This window comes from Leptonychotes weddellii, chromosome 3, assembly GCF_054177405.1.
Source record: "Leptonychotes weddellii isolate Sample4059 chromosome 3, ASM5417740v2, whole genome shotgun sequence".
NCBI lineage: Eukaryota > Metazoa > Chordata > Mammalia > Carnivora > Phocidae > Leptonychotes > Leptonychotes weddellii.
In genome coordinates, this window is record NC_138371.1 from 53146351 (window position 1) to 53162459 (window position 16109).

Here is a 16109-nt window from a genome sequence, read left to right on the forward strand (position 1 = left end):
AGGACTTTTATAATTCAATAAATAGCACTATTATTTCCTCAGTTGCTTAAGTCAAAGTCCAAGATTTATCCTTGGTTCCTCTCTTTCCTCACCCCTACATCCAATCTATCAACAATTCTTAAGAGTTCTTTTTTTTTTTTCTTAAAGATTTTATTTATTTGTCAGAGAGAGAGAAAGAGAGCACAAGCAGGGGGAGTGGCAGGCAGAGGGAGAAGCAGGCTCCCTGCTGAGCAAGGAGCCTGATGCGGGACTTGATCCCAGGACTCTGGGATCATGACCTGAGCCAAATGCAGATGCTTTCATCCATTAGTTTGAGCATCCACTGATTTTTTTTAATGAATTAATTATTACAGTGATGATTGCCACATGGTGATTTTATAATTCCCTCATTTCTTCTTACTATTTGTTGGCCGCCTACTGTAAGGAAGAGCTTTCTTGTCTTCATTTATTCACTCATGTATTCATTCATGGAAGGGTTACTCAATTGGTTACAATATGTCAGTGATTGGACATGGTTCAAATTATATTCCTGAAATTGGCTCCTCAAACTGGCTTCTGTTTTCTTTTGGAAACCTTTTTTATTTTTAAATAATTTCAAATTTATATAAAAGATGCAAAATTACCCACAGAATGCTTGTGTACCCTTCACCCAAATTTCTTTGAACCTTTGAGAATGAGTTGCAGACGTGATGCCACACTGCACTTAAATTCTTAAATTTGTATTTACTAAATACAGACATATTTGCTCCCCCTTTTTTAAGATTTTATTTATTTGAGAGAGTGAGAGAGAGTGCACAAGCACGGGGAGGGGCAGAGGGAGAGGGAGAAGAGGGAGCTTCTCAGTGGGGAGCCTGATGGAGGGCCCAGGACCCTGGGCTCATGACCTGAGCTGGAACCAAAAGTCAGACCCTTAACTGACTGAACCACCCAGGTGCCCCCAGACATTCTCTTACGTTACCACAGTAAACCACCAAAATCAGTACATTAACACTGATCCAGTGTTACCATCTAATTCATAGATTCCATTTGGTTTTCTCCAGTTGTCCCATTAATGTGCTTATTTGTTCAGTTCCTTTATATGTCGCCAATCTCTTGATGCCTTTGTCTTGTTGGCTGATTTGGACACTGCTGGTTTGGTCCTTGGTCCTCTCCTGCCGAGATGCCTTGTACAGGCCCCAGCTGCTATTGTGCTCTTTTCTCCCCACTCCTACTCTTTAGATGTGGGCCCTTGTCACTGCTAGACTGTGTGGTCATGTGACATTGCTGAAATTTTCAGAGACCTCAAGAGAACAACAACAATCATAAAGCTCTTAGACTTCAAATTTGTTGAAATTTTAGGCAGTGAGGGAATTAATTTCTCAAAATTTCCCTTTTCCTTTGCTAGTAAACATTGATTAGATGCTTTTGTGGAAATAAAAATATTGAATGGGAACCCATATTCATTTTTTCTATAACATAATTTTGGCCTCTTTGTGGTTAAGCAAATAAAAAAAATTGACAGTAATTTATAGTACAGTTGACCCTTGAACAGCATGGGTTTGAACTGTGCAGTCCCCTTATACACACATTTTTTTTTCCAGTGCAGTACTATAAGTGTATTTTCTCTTCCTTATGATTTTTCTTAATAACATTTTCTTTTCCTAGCTTACTTTATTTTTATATGTAAGAATACAGTATACAACATATATGCATACATGTTAATCAACTGTTTATGTTATTGGTAAGGCTTCTGGTCAATAGTAAGCTATTAGTAGTTAAGTTTTTTGGGGAGTCAAAAGTTATATGTGGATATTTGACTGCCTGGAGGTTGGCACTCCCTAACCCCTGTGTTGTTCAAGGGTCAACTGTCCTTTAATCTCCATATTTACATGGCCAGCTGGTTTTCCTAACTTGGTTTCTAACTTGTGTTAACTATGCCTTTACTTTGAACAAAGCAAAGGTTATTTTGTATATGCCTTTATTTCTGTTGCTGTTGTTAACAACTAGATTATTACCATGCTGATAACCAGTTCACATCATTATATGCATTTTTTGTCTATGTAACCTACATGATGATTAAATGCAAATCCAGATATCCTGTGTTTGAATCCCAGTTTTGTTACCACTAGCTGAGTAATCCCCTGAATGTACACAGATTTCTTAATTCCTCTCAGGCTCAATTTCCTCATCTTTAAAGTAGATTTAATAATAGCACTTACCTGATGGCGTTGTTTTGAACTTTGAAATGATACATGTAAATCACTTAGTCCAGTGCCCATCACAAAATATGTTGGCTCATTCTATAATGATTACCTTTTATCAGTATATTCTTAAAATGTTCTCCTTTGCTTTTGTGTCCATATGCATGGGCCAGCAGAACAGTATAGTAAAATTAATGGTACGAATTTTAGTTCTTTGTAGACACAATAAAAACATCTATTCTGCTATACAGTTTTCCTTCATTTTCCTAGGTAAGAAAGTCCTAAAGTAGTAAAAGATTATTTCTTATTTATTTTTTTTGGTATTTATTTATCAAATCATTCTTTTTTTTTTTTAAAGATTTTATTTATTTATTTGACAGAGACAGCGAGAGCAGGAACACAAGCAGGGGGAGTGGGAGAGGGAGAAGCAGGCTTCCCGCTGAGCAGGGAGCCCGATGTAGGACTCGATCCCAGGACCCTGGGATCATGACCTGAGCCGAAGGCAGCCGCTTAACGACTGAGCCACCCAGGCGCCCTATCAAATCATTCTTGAGAGTCTTCTAAACATTGTTCTAGAAGGGAAAGGATTACTTTATGTAGAATATTTTCGAAATCGATTTAGCTAATAAACAGGTTCTTAGTACTATTTTATAATAAAACCATCTTTTGTTTTTCAGCAAAATTCCTGCCTTTCTAAATGTGGTGGATATTGCTGGCCTTGTGAAAGGAGCTCACAATGGTCAAGGCTTGGGAAATGCCTTTTTATCTCATATCAGTGCCTGTGATGGAATCTTTCATCTAACACGTAAGTACAGTTGTTTATTTAATTGATTGATTTCATTATAATCAGTGTTTTCTTTCCATTATAGCTCAAATAAAATTAATAATGACTGACTAATAGATTTGCTTTGTTTCACAAGACAAATCATGGATTGGTCTGATAATTGTGACTTTAATGTTATTTAGTATCATTTCCATACAGGAAGGCTTATTCCATAGCAAATATGTGCTGTATTGATATTCTAAGTGAATTCCATCCCCTGCTCTGGATTGGATCCATTGAAAAGTGTTTCTTTCTTTCTTTTTTTTTTTAGGGGGCAGGGATTACCTTTAATGCTGCATTTTTTGCCGAATCCCTATGATGCCCTGTCCCTGAGTATCCCTGCCCACCCTCCACCCCCCCCCCCACCTTTGGGAAGTGTTTCTATGTGGAAATAATTTTGTTGCTTATAAAGGCATTTGAACTTTTCTTAACTTGTGGAACTTTTCTGTATTGTTGCTTTTCATGTGTTGAGAAGGCAGAATTAATAGAGGAGGGGATTCTGTTATTTCAAAGAAGAGAGAGGCATCCAGGGTACTTACTGAGATGAGAGGGTTAAGGAGAAACTACAGATGAGCTAATCTTTGATGGAGAGAGGGGTATAAAGCAAAGAGGAAAACTGGTAGAACTATGTGTTAGTTTATGTTCTCTTGAGTGCAGAAGTGAGCCAAGAACATAGTAATTCTTTGACAGAAAGGTTCAGGTTAGGTTTAGGTTAAGGTTCAGGTCAAGACCGCACTGCATGGTATTGTAATGAACAAATCAGTGCAAATGAAGGAAATGCAAGTTAGGGGTACAGGCCAGTTGTGGTCTGGTTTAGTGCTTTTGTTTGTTTCGGGTCCACAACTAGATAACTATAGCAATTATAAATGAGCATTTAGAAAATTTTATAGCCATTTGAGGAATTTTTTTGTCATATGAATCTAACAAATTGTGCTAGTATTTCTGTATGTTTTTAAACAATTTTTCATTTTATTTTTTTTTTAATAAAGATTTATTTATTTATTTGACAGAGAGAGAGAGAAAGTGCACAGGAGTGGTGGGGAGGGGCAGAGCGAGAGGGAGAAGCAGAATCTCTGCTGAGCAGGGAGCCCAATGCGGGGCTCCATCCCAGGACCCTGGGATCATGACCTGAGCTGAAGGCAGACGCTTAACTATCTGAGCCACCCAGGTGCCCCCATTTTTATTGTATTTTACAAAAGTCCACCACACATAGTTTGAGAAGGACTGATTTAGGTAACTTCATATTGGGTGGAGGTATGGAGACACCTTCTGGAGGGGTTTGTGGTGCAGGTGAAGAATAGGGTTGGGGTTGGGGTTGGGGGGCCGTGGGGGAGGAATTCAGTTATGTAGAGTAGTGCTACTTAAAGCCCGTGCACTGGGTGCACTGGCGATAGCCTTTGTTTTCCTGACAGCTTGATTTTTTTACTGGTTCTGGTGACTGATGTGACAGTTTCAAAGAGAAGTGGAATCAAGTGTGACTCCTGGGTTTCTGGACTGGGCCAGTTGAATGAATCTTGATGGCATTCACTGATATGTTAAATGTAGAAGGACCAGCAAGTCTTGGGAGAGACTTAATGAGGCCAGTTTGGTACAGTTTTGTTTTGTTTTGCTTTTTGAGAGAGAGTGTGAGAGAGTAGGGGGAGGGGCAGAGAGAGAGAGGGAAAGAATTCCAAACAGTCTCCATAGTCAGCACGGAGCCCGATGTGGGGCTCGATCTCACGACCCTGAGATCATGACCTCAGCTGAAATCAAGTTTTGGATGCTTGGGGCGCCTGGGTGGCCAGTCGGTTAAGCGTCTGCCTTCGGCTCATGTCATGGTCCCAGGGTCCTGGAATCGAGCCCCGCATCAGGCTCTCTTCTCCCTCTCCCACTGCCTGCTGCTTCTCCCTGCCTGTGCTCGCTCGCTCTCTCTGTCAAAAATAAATAAAATCTTAAAAAAAAAAGAGTTGGATGCTTAACTGACTGAGCCACCCAGGTGCCCCAGTTTGGGACAGTTTTTTGGATTTGTGTACCTGGGACATCCAGGTAAGAGATGTCTATAAGGAAGTAGGATTGATCGAGCAGGTGTGACAGGAGGATGGGGGTGAGAGAATTGAAATTTTGGGGTGAGAAAGATTGAACTGATGGGTGGAATAGAGCTTAACATAGAGTAGGAGGGAACATAACAGAGGACTGAAAAATGGAAGGGTCGTAGATCTAATTACCTGAGGAGGTTCAAGAACAGATATGCTGGGCATAGGGGGAGGGATATTTGACTTAACATTTTCAGAGGTGGAGCAGTTAAGGGTGATGGTAAGATCCTAATAATGGCCTGAAACTAAATGTAATCAAGTCTTTGTTTTGTTATCTGTTGTATAATATTCGTCTGATATGTTTTTCTAACCCTTAGCGGAAAAATGAATTTGGTTAGGAGCATACATACTTTATTGTATTTCATTCAGGCTAAAGCTATTGTGAAGAAAGGAAAAAAAAAATCCATTTAAACTAGATACCCTGGTTTCTTATAGTAATTTGATATCAGAGGTGTTAAATTATGAAAATATGCATCTTAGAATTGATGAAATATGGTATATATTATTGTATAGTGCACAGAACTCAGAACAAAATACCTTCATAGAATTATAATCAGTAAAAAAGATTTGCAGAGATTAAAAAGATAAAGTGATTACTTTGAAACTGTGAAAATTGGGAATTCTTTAATTTGAAATTATGATATATTTTTGTCTTCAATAATCAGATTACTAAATATGAATGTGAAAGAAGGTTTAGCTTTCATATTACTCCTTATTTGAAGATTATATTCTTCAGATACCTTAAAGTCACCAGAAATGCAGTTGACTTATTTATTAATTCTATAGTAAATGCTTTGTGTTTTAGGTGCTGGAAATAGATAGTGGGTAGCAGAATCTAACATTCTCTGGTTTTATGAAGCTTCTAGACTAGTGGTAGAAATAAATATTGAATAATTATATTAATAAATGTGTAATTACATTGTTGGATTTGGACTTTTTTTTTTTAACTTACTGGGAATTATTTACTTATTTGCCTATTACAACGTTTGAAACTTGTTTTAATTCTTAAATTCATCATTTCTTATTTTGGTGAGAAAAAAATCCATTTTCTATGGTTATATTTTTTTAGTTTCTCTATTTTTGTTTTAGACAATTGATATAAAACTACTAAGGAAAGGGACCAGATACCTGGCTGGCTCAGTTGGCAGACCATGCTACTCAATTTTGAGGTTGAGAGTTTGAGCCCCACATTGGGTATAGAGATGGCTTAAAAAACAACAACAACAACAACAACAACAACAACAAAAACAACTAGTAAGGAAAGGGACAGTACAGTGATGATGTATCTATTAGTGCCTAGGGCACTTTTAAGCTTTCCATTAGAATATCTGAATGGAGGCACCTGGGTGGCTCATAAGCGTCTGCCTTCGGCTCAGGTCATAATTCCCGGGTCCTGGGATCAGGTCCCACATTGGGCTCCCTCCTCCGCGGGGAGTCTGCTTATCCCTCTCCCTCTGCCCCTCCCCCAGCTTGTGCTCTCTATCACTCTGACAAATAAATAAAATATTTTAAAAAAAAGAACATCTGAATGTTAGGAGAGAGACAAAATTATGAATGGGAAACTTTGGTTTATTTTGAATTTTAATTTATTAATGCTATGTTTCTCTCCATTAATTTAATTTTTAAAAATTAACTTTTCCCTCACCTTGTTTACTCTCTTGGTTATTAGACATATGTAAATATATACATTGCCTCAAAAATTTATTCTTGTTTTAAATATAAATACTTTGACAGGTTTGCTTTGGTTTTAAATCTTTAGTTCACTCTGTCTAATCATTTGACACATTATTTATGGAGCACCTCTTTCAAGTGTGCTAGATGCTGAGGGGTGTAATCGTGAGTAAAAACAAGTATGACTCTTGCCCTCATAGAGCTTACAAACCAGTGGAGGAGACAGACATTGAATAAATGGTCATATAAACATAGGATGCCATTCTCTAATTGTGCATAAAGAAGAGAGACAGCATGTGCATGTGAGGGTGTGGTGTTGCCTTGAGGAAATGATGGTTATGCTGGGAGGGAAAGATTGAGTGGGAGCTAATATGTTAGGGGAAGGAGGAAAGAAAGGAGAGATTGATTATTTAGAATAAATGGCTTGTTTCAAGGCCCTGCTGCTTTGAAAGGACTATCAGTGTGGCTAGGATGAATGATGTTGAGGAGCGATGGAAAAGAGACAGGGAGGTAATTGGGGATTCAACATGTCCACCATATATAGGCTTACTGGCTTAAATATGAAGAGTTTTAAATGGAGAGTTGGGGTAGGAGGGCAGATTAAATTGTTCCAGGAGCTTACTTGGCAGTTACTCAGTTGAGTTACATTTTTAATGTTTTAAGAAATCAAAATGGAGTTAGGCACCAAGAGTTTGAAATTTCATTGTTATAAAAATATTATTTTCAAGATACTGATAATGATTTTCATAGATGTCTGGCATGACAAATGTAGAACACTTCTTTTGTAAAAGAATCTATTCGCATTCTTTCGTTTGCTTACCCCTTAAATAGTGTTTTTTTCTTGTGGGGTTTGTTGCCTAATGTGTAGGTGTTTTAGGTCCTTTCTCCGTGTAGTCATTAGAATTCTCTTTAAATTTCTTTTTTTTTGAAAGATTTTGTTTATTTATTAGAGAGGCAGATAGAGAGAGAGAGAGCACAAGCAGGGGGAGGGGCAGAGGCAGAGGGAAAAGCAGACTCCCCGCTGAGCAGGGAGCCCGCTGCAATGCGCGACTCCATCCCAGGACCCTGAGATCATGACCTGAGCTGAAGGCAGACGCTTAACTGACTGAACCACCCAGGCGCCCCTAGAGTTCTCTTTAAAATTTTATTTTCAGGGGTTTTCTTGTTTGCAAAGTACACTAATAAGGTAATGAGAGATACTAGAAAAAATGGAAGATTATCTTGTTCACATGTACGCAGATTTAGAGTTACACTTACCTTTTAAAGTGTGTTTTTAAAGTTACTGAATACTAACCGATAGCTATGGGTTCAGCTAGATAAACAAGAATTTACTCTTTCTGTAAACAAGGGTTACTGAAGCAAAAGTATGTCTTACTGGGACACAAAAATACAAAAATTGCCAGACTTTGCCTGATGGGAAGTATGAGAGCTAATCTTTTTATTCTGGTGAATTTTATAAACAAAGCTTTGTGGGAAGTATTTTTAATAGTACATATGAATCTGTGCTTTTTAAAATTAATTTGAAAACAGAATCAGAGTCTTCACTTACTGCAGGGTGACATTTTTCTTGCTATTTTAAATGCTTAGAAAACTTTAAAAAATGCTTAGAAAACTTTTTCAAAAGAACAGTAATTGAAGAATAATCTAATAATTTGTTCATTATGTGAAACTTCTTATGTAGCTTATTGAAGATGCTCCTTTAGTATGTAAGCCAGTTTGTAGAAAATGTAGACCAATTTTATGTAGGAGGTAGATGTAATGTTAACATTTTTTTCTGTACATAGTAACATGAATTAATCTCAAAATAATTTATGCTAAGTAGAAGAAGCCAGTCCAGAAAAGAACATAAACTATATGATTCCATTTATATAAGATTCTAGAAAATACAAACTAAATATATCAGAAGGCAGATCAGTAGTTGCCTGGGGTCAAAGGGATGGGGAAGGGGAAGGGGTGGGGGAGGGATTAAAAGGGGTGTGAGGAAACTTGGGTGATGGAATGTTCGTAATTCTTGATTGTGGTGATGGTATCACAGGTATATACATATGCTATATCAAATTGTACACTTTATGCACAGTTTATTAAATGTTAATTTCACTCAGTAAAACAAAAAAGAAAAAGGGTGTGGAAAATTAAACAAACAAACAAACAAACAAAAAACCAACAACAACTTCTGTGTCACCTTTCCTTCCAGGGGAGTTTTGATTGGACTGTGTTACCCTGATTGTTTCAGTAGTGTAAGCACTGGAGATGATGTCCTGTTTCTAGATTATAATTAGTAGGTTGGTGCACTATTTGTATTGATTTACAAATCAGAATTAAACCTGACATTTTGTGAAGAAACTTGGATTTTGGTGCATTAAAGTGAAATTATTTGTCTCTTTCATATGCTAATTTGATGTACAGAATCTTTTCAGCTGGGGAATTCTTTAAAAATTCTAAACTATTATTATTTATTGGCAAGTTTGTTAGTTTGTTGGGCAAAACATTTTTTTAAAAATTTCATTTGGGGCGCCTGGGTGGCTCAGTTGTTAAGCATCTGCCTTCGGCTCAGGTCATGATCCCGGGGTGCTGGGATCGAGCCCCACATCGGGCTCCCTGCTCTGCGGGGAGCCTGCTTCTCCCTCACCCGCTCCCCCTGCTTGTGTTCCTTCTTTCGCTGTTTCTCTCTGTCAAAATAAATAAATAAATAAAATCTTTAAAAAAATAAAAATAAAATAAAAATTTCATTTATAAAATTCAGAAGTATGTGTATTTTATTTTTTAAATTATCATATAGTAAAATTGACTTATTTTGGCATACAGTTCTATGAATTTTAGCATATGTGTAGATTTGTGTAACCACCAGCACACAGGGTGCAGAACACTTCACCCCCCAAAAAGTCCCTTATGCTATCCCTTTATAGTCACACTCTTGCCACTCTGAAGCCTGACAACTATTGATCTGTTCTCCATCACTTGAGTTTTGTCTTTTTGAGAATACTGTATCAGTGAAATAATAGCAATGTGTAATGTTTTGTTTCATTTTGAAAAAAGTTTACAGATGAAAGCTAATGCTTTATTAGCATATCCTCTGGGCCCATCCATTAGTCAGGTTTCTGGAACCTAGGAGGGGCTGAAATTAATCCAGAGGGGGTTGGTTTTCTGTTTTCTGTTTTTTACTTTTTCAGTTTTCTTTAATCTCATTCTCTCTATTCTTTTATGGATCTTTTAAGTGTTTTTAAATAACATAGTGTTTCTTTTACTCTTGATGTTTTGGGAAAAACTCTTTTTTTCTTTAAAAACAAAAACAAAAACAAAATTCTTAACAAAGTTTTGCCTTAAACCAGACTAAGTCTTGAGCTAATGGGCAGAACTGCCTATCTCTAAAACATAAGGTACCTGGAAGTACAGGGTGTTATGAAAATAGTGAGAATCCTGTGTTTGTTGAACTCTTCTATCTAAGAGCTCTAACTGCAAAGGATGAGGAACATGGGGGGCTTTTGGTACACAGTGTAGCTCCAGACACTTGACTTCAAGGAAAAGTTTTTAGCATCTCATGGTTTACTTTATTCTGTATTTCCAGCAGTGTGCAGTCCCCAGTTTGAGAAGCAGGATTGTAGGTTATGATATAAATACCCCAGACCTACCAAAAGGCCTATCTGACCAAACAACTAGGTCCAACTTAATTTTTTTTTAAGATTTATTTATCTTAGGGGAGGGAGAGTCTTTTTTTTTTTTTTTTTTTAAGATTTTATTTATTTGACAGAGAGAGATAGCAAGAGAGGGAACACAAGCAGGGGGAGTGGGAGAGGGAGAAGCAGGCTCCCCGCTGAGCAGGGAGCCCAACGCAGGGCTCAGTCCCAGGACCCTGGGGTCATGACCTGAGCCGAAGGCAGACGCCTAACGACTGAGCCACCCAGGCACCCTAGGGGATGGAGAGTCTTAAGCAGATTCCATGCTGAGCATGGAGCCCAATGCGGGGCTCTGTCTCATGACCCTAAGATCATAACCTGAGCTGAAACCAAGAGTCCGATGCTTAACCAACTGTGCTACCCAGGTGCCTCAAGTAGGTCCAACTTAAAATAATAATGAATAGCTTTATAGCACTTTGTTTATTTAGTGCTTTTTAAATTGTTAAGTCTTGATCATCAAAGATTCCAGTGAGATGTGTATGCCTTATTGTCATCCTCATTTGAAAATGAGAAAACCAAAGCTTAGAGAGGTTAAAAATGATTTGCTTAAGTCACATAATTGAAAGTTGTCAGTCCCTGTGATTAAACCAACTTTGTATGGCATCAGTCCTTCCTACCACACCCTTTCTGTCTTGACCATAGCATTAACTCCAATTCTGTGTTGTCCAACCTCTGGAAGAAATAGATGTTTGAGGGAAAACTTTAACAGTATATAGAAAAAGTACCTGATTTTCTAAGGATTAAACGTAGCTTTTATGTATATATGTGTGTATGTATTTTTTTAAAAGATTTTATTTATTTGACACAGGGAGAGAGCACAAGCAGGGGGAGAGAAGTAGGCACCCCAATATATATATATATATATATATTTTTTTTTTTAAAGTAAGGTTTTTATTTTAATTCCAGTATAGTTAACTTACAGTATTATATTAGCTTCAGGTGTACAATATAGTGATTCAACAATTCCATACATCCCCCAGTGCTCATCATAAGTGTCCTCCTTAGGGGCGCCTGGGTGGCTCAGTCTGTTAAGTGCCTTTGGCTCAGGTCATGATCCCAGGTCCTGGGATTGAGCCCCACATTGGGCTCCCTGCTCAGTGGGGAGCCTGCTTCTCCCTCTCTCTCTGCCTGTCGCTCCCCCTGTTTGTGCTCTCTCTCTCTCTCTGTCAAATATATAAAATCTTTAAAAACAAACAAGTGTCCTCCTTAATGCCCATCACCTATTTCACCCATCCCCCCCTCCACCTCCCCTCTGGTAACCATCAGTTTGTTCTCTATCATTATATCCTTAACTACATCAAAAACTAATGATGTAATGTATGGTGATTAACATAACATAATAATAAAAAAAAAGAGTCTCTTGGTTTGTCTCTTGCTTTTCCTTTGTTCATTTGTTTCTTGAATCCCACATATGAGTGAAATCATATGGTATTTGTCTTTCTCTGACTGACATTTCACTTAGCATTATATTCTCTAGCTCCATCTGTGTTTGCAAAAGACTGAGTAATATTCCTTTATAAAGGTAGCTTTTACTCTTGAAGCCTGTGCCGGAGCTCCATGGAGTAGGAGCTGGACTCGGATTAGATTACAATGTTTGCATGCTTCTGTAACCTATCTAGATAGAATATGTTGTTTCTAGTCATTTGTGTTGCTGAATGAAATACATAGGGTTTGATGACTCTGTCAAGAAGAAAGTCAGTAGAGGATTTTGATAGATTCACTGCATTAGATTTCTTGTCTCTTGCATTTAGAATGTACCTTTCTCAATTTGCTTTACCTGTGTTCACAAAACAAGATACTGGGTCTTTAAAAACTCATACTAGTACTTAAAAATAGTTTCCTGTAAAATCATCTGTCAGCTCTATTGATAGGGGAAAATACGTGTACATTTGTTTGTTAAATGTAATATAAACTCTGCTCGGGTTAAATTTATGAACAAGTACTTTTATAATGTAAAAAAAAACCCTCTTAACTTGAAAAGTGTTATTAATACATGCTGATAAAGCAAAACCTTTTTAAACAGAATTTTTAATAGAATTAAGGTTAACTTGAAGAGTTAGTTTTCCCTGAAAACCTGAGATGGAGGGAGGAGGATTAAATGTGAGGTAAGAAAAAGGTTTTTACAAATTTAATGCATAAATTACCAGGTGAGGGAACCAAAGCATAACACATTATGATGACACATTAATATAAGTAATTTGCTTAATAAGTGACATTTTAACAAGTGAGATGAATCATTTAGAAGATTTTAAAGTAAACTTCGGGAATAGCTATTGCAAAAACTTGTTGACAAATTTAGGCAAATCTTAATTAGATTACTTTATGAAAGCCCTTTTATTGTCTTTTCAATTACTTCTTCACTGCCAAAGTAGTCGAATGTATCTAAGACATAATATCAATTTTGAATGTTTTGTTGCAGGTTGGAAAAAAATTCCCGCCAGGTATCATTTCGGCGGCTCAGGGAATGAGTGTGATGGGTTGTATGTGGGGGAAGGGGAGCACAGCTTGGTAGACTGTTCTTGTGCTGCTGTCTGTCCTCTCTTGAGTATAGGGTTTACATGGAAGTGGAGTTGGTAAGAGCTTGAAGTTCATAATTTCGGTAAGCAAAGTTGTGCTTCCAAAATACCTAGCACTCATTTTATGCCTGAAAATGAGGTGCTATTTATTGTGCTGGAATTTCCAGAACGTTGGATATATGTTAAACATAACTAAAAAAAAATTAATATATGTTTTTAGGTTTTTTGCCTCTTTGTATGGCCTATGCTCTTCCAGCTATTGAACAAAACAAACTAGTAGTTAACTTTAAAGGATTTCTTTTTTTAATTTTCTGTGCTTGTGTTGCTTGAATGAACATTCCATACTGACCCAAAGAATGCCACAAAATTGAATTTCAGTTGAATTAATTCCCTACAAAAATACTTGCAATTTTTTAGTGCAATTTAATTATTTTTATGACATCACAGAGGATAAACTTTATGTGAGATATGAATATCAGAGGCTAATTTAATTACCTTCAACACAGAAACCTTACCTCTTATGTTCTTACATATTTTATATATAATATCCTTCCATGAAAGGATAAAGGGTTATAATTGAAATTAGGGGAAAAAGTATTTATCTCTGAGATTTTGTTATGGATCACAGTTTGAGAAACGCTAACCAAAACTAAAGTCTAACCGTTTTTATTTTAACAAAGATGCAGTATTCTAAGCCCTGTACAAATATTAACTCATTTTATTCCTCTTAACACCTCTGTAAGAATAGGTACTGTTATCCTCATTTTGTAAATGAGGAATCCAAAGAGTAGAGGAGTTACATGGCTAGTAACAGTTAGAAATCAGATTTTATTATTTTTTTCATTTTATAATGAATTTTATTTTTTCCATTTTTAAAATTTAAGTTCAATTAATTAACATATAATGTATTAACGGTTTCAGAGGTAGAGGTCAGTGATTCATCAGTCTTATATAATACCCAGTGCTCATTACATCATGTGCCCTCCTTAATGTGTATCACCCAGTTACCCCATCCCTCTGCTCCCCTCCCCTCCAGCAACCCTCAGTTTGTTTCCTGTGATTAAGAGTCTCTTATGGTTTGTCTCCCTCTTTGATCTCGTCTTGTTTTATTTTTTCCTCTCTTCCCCTACCATCCTCTGTTTTGTTTCTTAAATTCCACTTATCAGTGAGATCATATGATAATTGTCTTTCTCTTATTGACTTATTTCGCTCTACTTCCATCCACATCGTTGCAAATGGGAAGATTTCATTTTTTTGATGGCTGAGCAGTATTCCAAGAAATCAGATTTTAAACTCAGTTCTGGTTACAAAGTCCTTGCTCTGTGTTGGACTAGTCCATTAATCTATGTTGAGAATTATCAATGCAAATAAAGAAGTTTTTTGTTTTTTTTTAAATCACGAAAATTTTTATTAGTCTGTGAGCTCTTGAAACTTTTTGTCTGTGGACCCACTTTGAGAAACACTTGTGTAAATTTCAGAGAAGTTGCATCAAAATTTATCAGTTCTAGGTCAAGCAGTTTTCCTTTTCCTTTTTTTCAAGATTTTATTTATTTGAGGGAGAGAGAGCGAGAGAGCACAAGCAGGGGGGAGGGGCAGAGAGAGGAGGAGAGGGAGAAGCAGACTCCCCACTGAGCAGGGACCCCGATGTGGGCCTTGATCACAGGATCCCAGGGTCATGACCTGAACTGAAGGTGGACAGATGCTTAACTGACTGAGCCACGCAGGCGCCCCAGGTCAAGCAGTTTTTAATGAGACCCAAATTATATAGTAAAAAGGCAGTGGAAAATTATTTATTTTGTAAATTCCTAAAGGGTATGGGATGACTTTATTTAGAGAAACAGATTTATATGGCTTGGATCCAGGTATACATGTTACAGACTCTTAACACTTTTAGTAATAAAGATAGCAAAACATATTTCAGCAAGAAGAGAGAGAACACATTCAAATTTACTCTCACACATTCTTCTGGTATTTCATTTTGGTTTATGATGGGAATAAATAGACAAGTGATCAGTAGCCAGGGTCCTGGCAGTATCTGTAGCACCTTTCATTAATCTTTTAGATGGTAACTTCTTTTTGGAGGTTGTACGGAGCTTACATGTAACGATTGACTGTGTGACTTAATGCAATGTGTACTTTGTTCGTAACAATCCTGTAGGGGCGGGAATATACCTGTTTTAAAGATGAGAATACTGAGGCTTAAAGAGACTAGGAAATTAGGCCATAATTTACATAACTGATGAGCACCAGAGCTATGATTTGAATTCAGGTCTGCTTGAAGTGACGCGGCTGGCAGCGCTTAAAAAATCTACAAGCAGTTGGATAGTTATTTTCTTGAGTTATTTTCTTTTCTTTGGTCTGAGTGTCAAATTGTTTTTGAATGTTGGTTATGTTCTTTTTTTTTTTTTTTTAAAGATTTTTATTTATTTATTTAATTGACAGGGAGAGAGAGAGAGAGAGAGACAGCGTGAGAGGGAAGACAAGCAGGGGGAGTGGGAGAGGAAGAAGCAGGCTTCTGGCTGAGCAGGGAGCCCGATGCGGGGCTCGATCCCAGGACCCAGGGATCATGACCTGAGCTGAAGGCAGTCGCTTAACCAACTGAGCCACCCAGGCGCCCCAATGTTGGTTATGTTCTAAATAATCATTCTTCTACTTAACTGTCCCCCCACCCCCAAAGTATCTTGAATGTTTGAAACCATGCAGTAATTTTTTCTTGGATTAGCTTTGTGTGTCCCTTCCTTCCTTCCTTCCTACCTTCCTTCCTTCCTTCCTACCTTCCATCCAGCCTTCCTGACATATAGTTGATAAGTTGTGTTTTTCTTTAGCTGACTGTTTTTCAGGTTTTTTGAGCCACACAGAACATATTTTAATGGTTTGTATGATTTTAAAAAGTGGGAATTTTCAGAATAGAGAATCCAGAAATGGACCCTCAACTCGGTGGTTATCTAGTCTTTGACAAAACAGGAAAAAGGACAGTCTCTTCAACATATGGTGTTGGGAAAATTGAACAGCCACATGCAGAAGAATGAAACGGGTCCATTTCCTTACACCATACACAAAAATAGACTCAAAATGGATGAAAGACCTAAATGTGAGACAGGAATCCATCAAAATCCTAGAGGAGAACACAGGCAGCAACCTCTTTGACCTTGGCTGCAGCAACTTCTTGCTAG

At 37.4% G+C, this 16109-nt stretch overlaps 1 protein-coding gene across 1 annotated transcript in view; it reads left to right on the top strand.

Moving 5' to 3' along the window:
- The first annotated feature begins 2837 nt into the window (after nt 1–2837).
- The window catches only part of OLA1 (Obg like ATPase 1), a 166440-nt gene continuing 153168 nt past the window's right edge, over nt 2838–16109 (top strand). The window contains exon 1 of the mRNA XM_081814149.1: nt 2838–2985. The gene's annotated coding sequence lies outside the window, so the exon portion shown is untranslated. The remainder of the gene's footprint in view (nt 2986–16109) is intronic.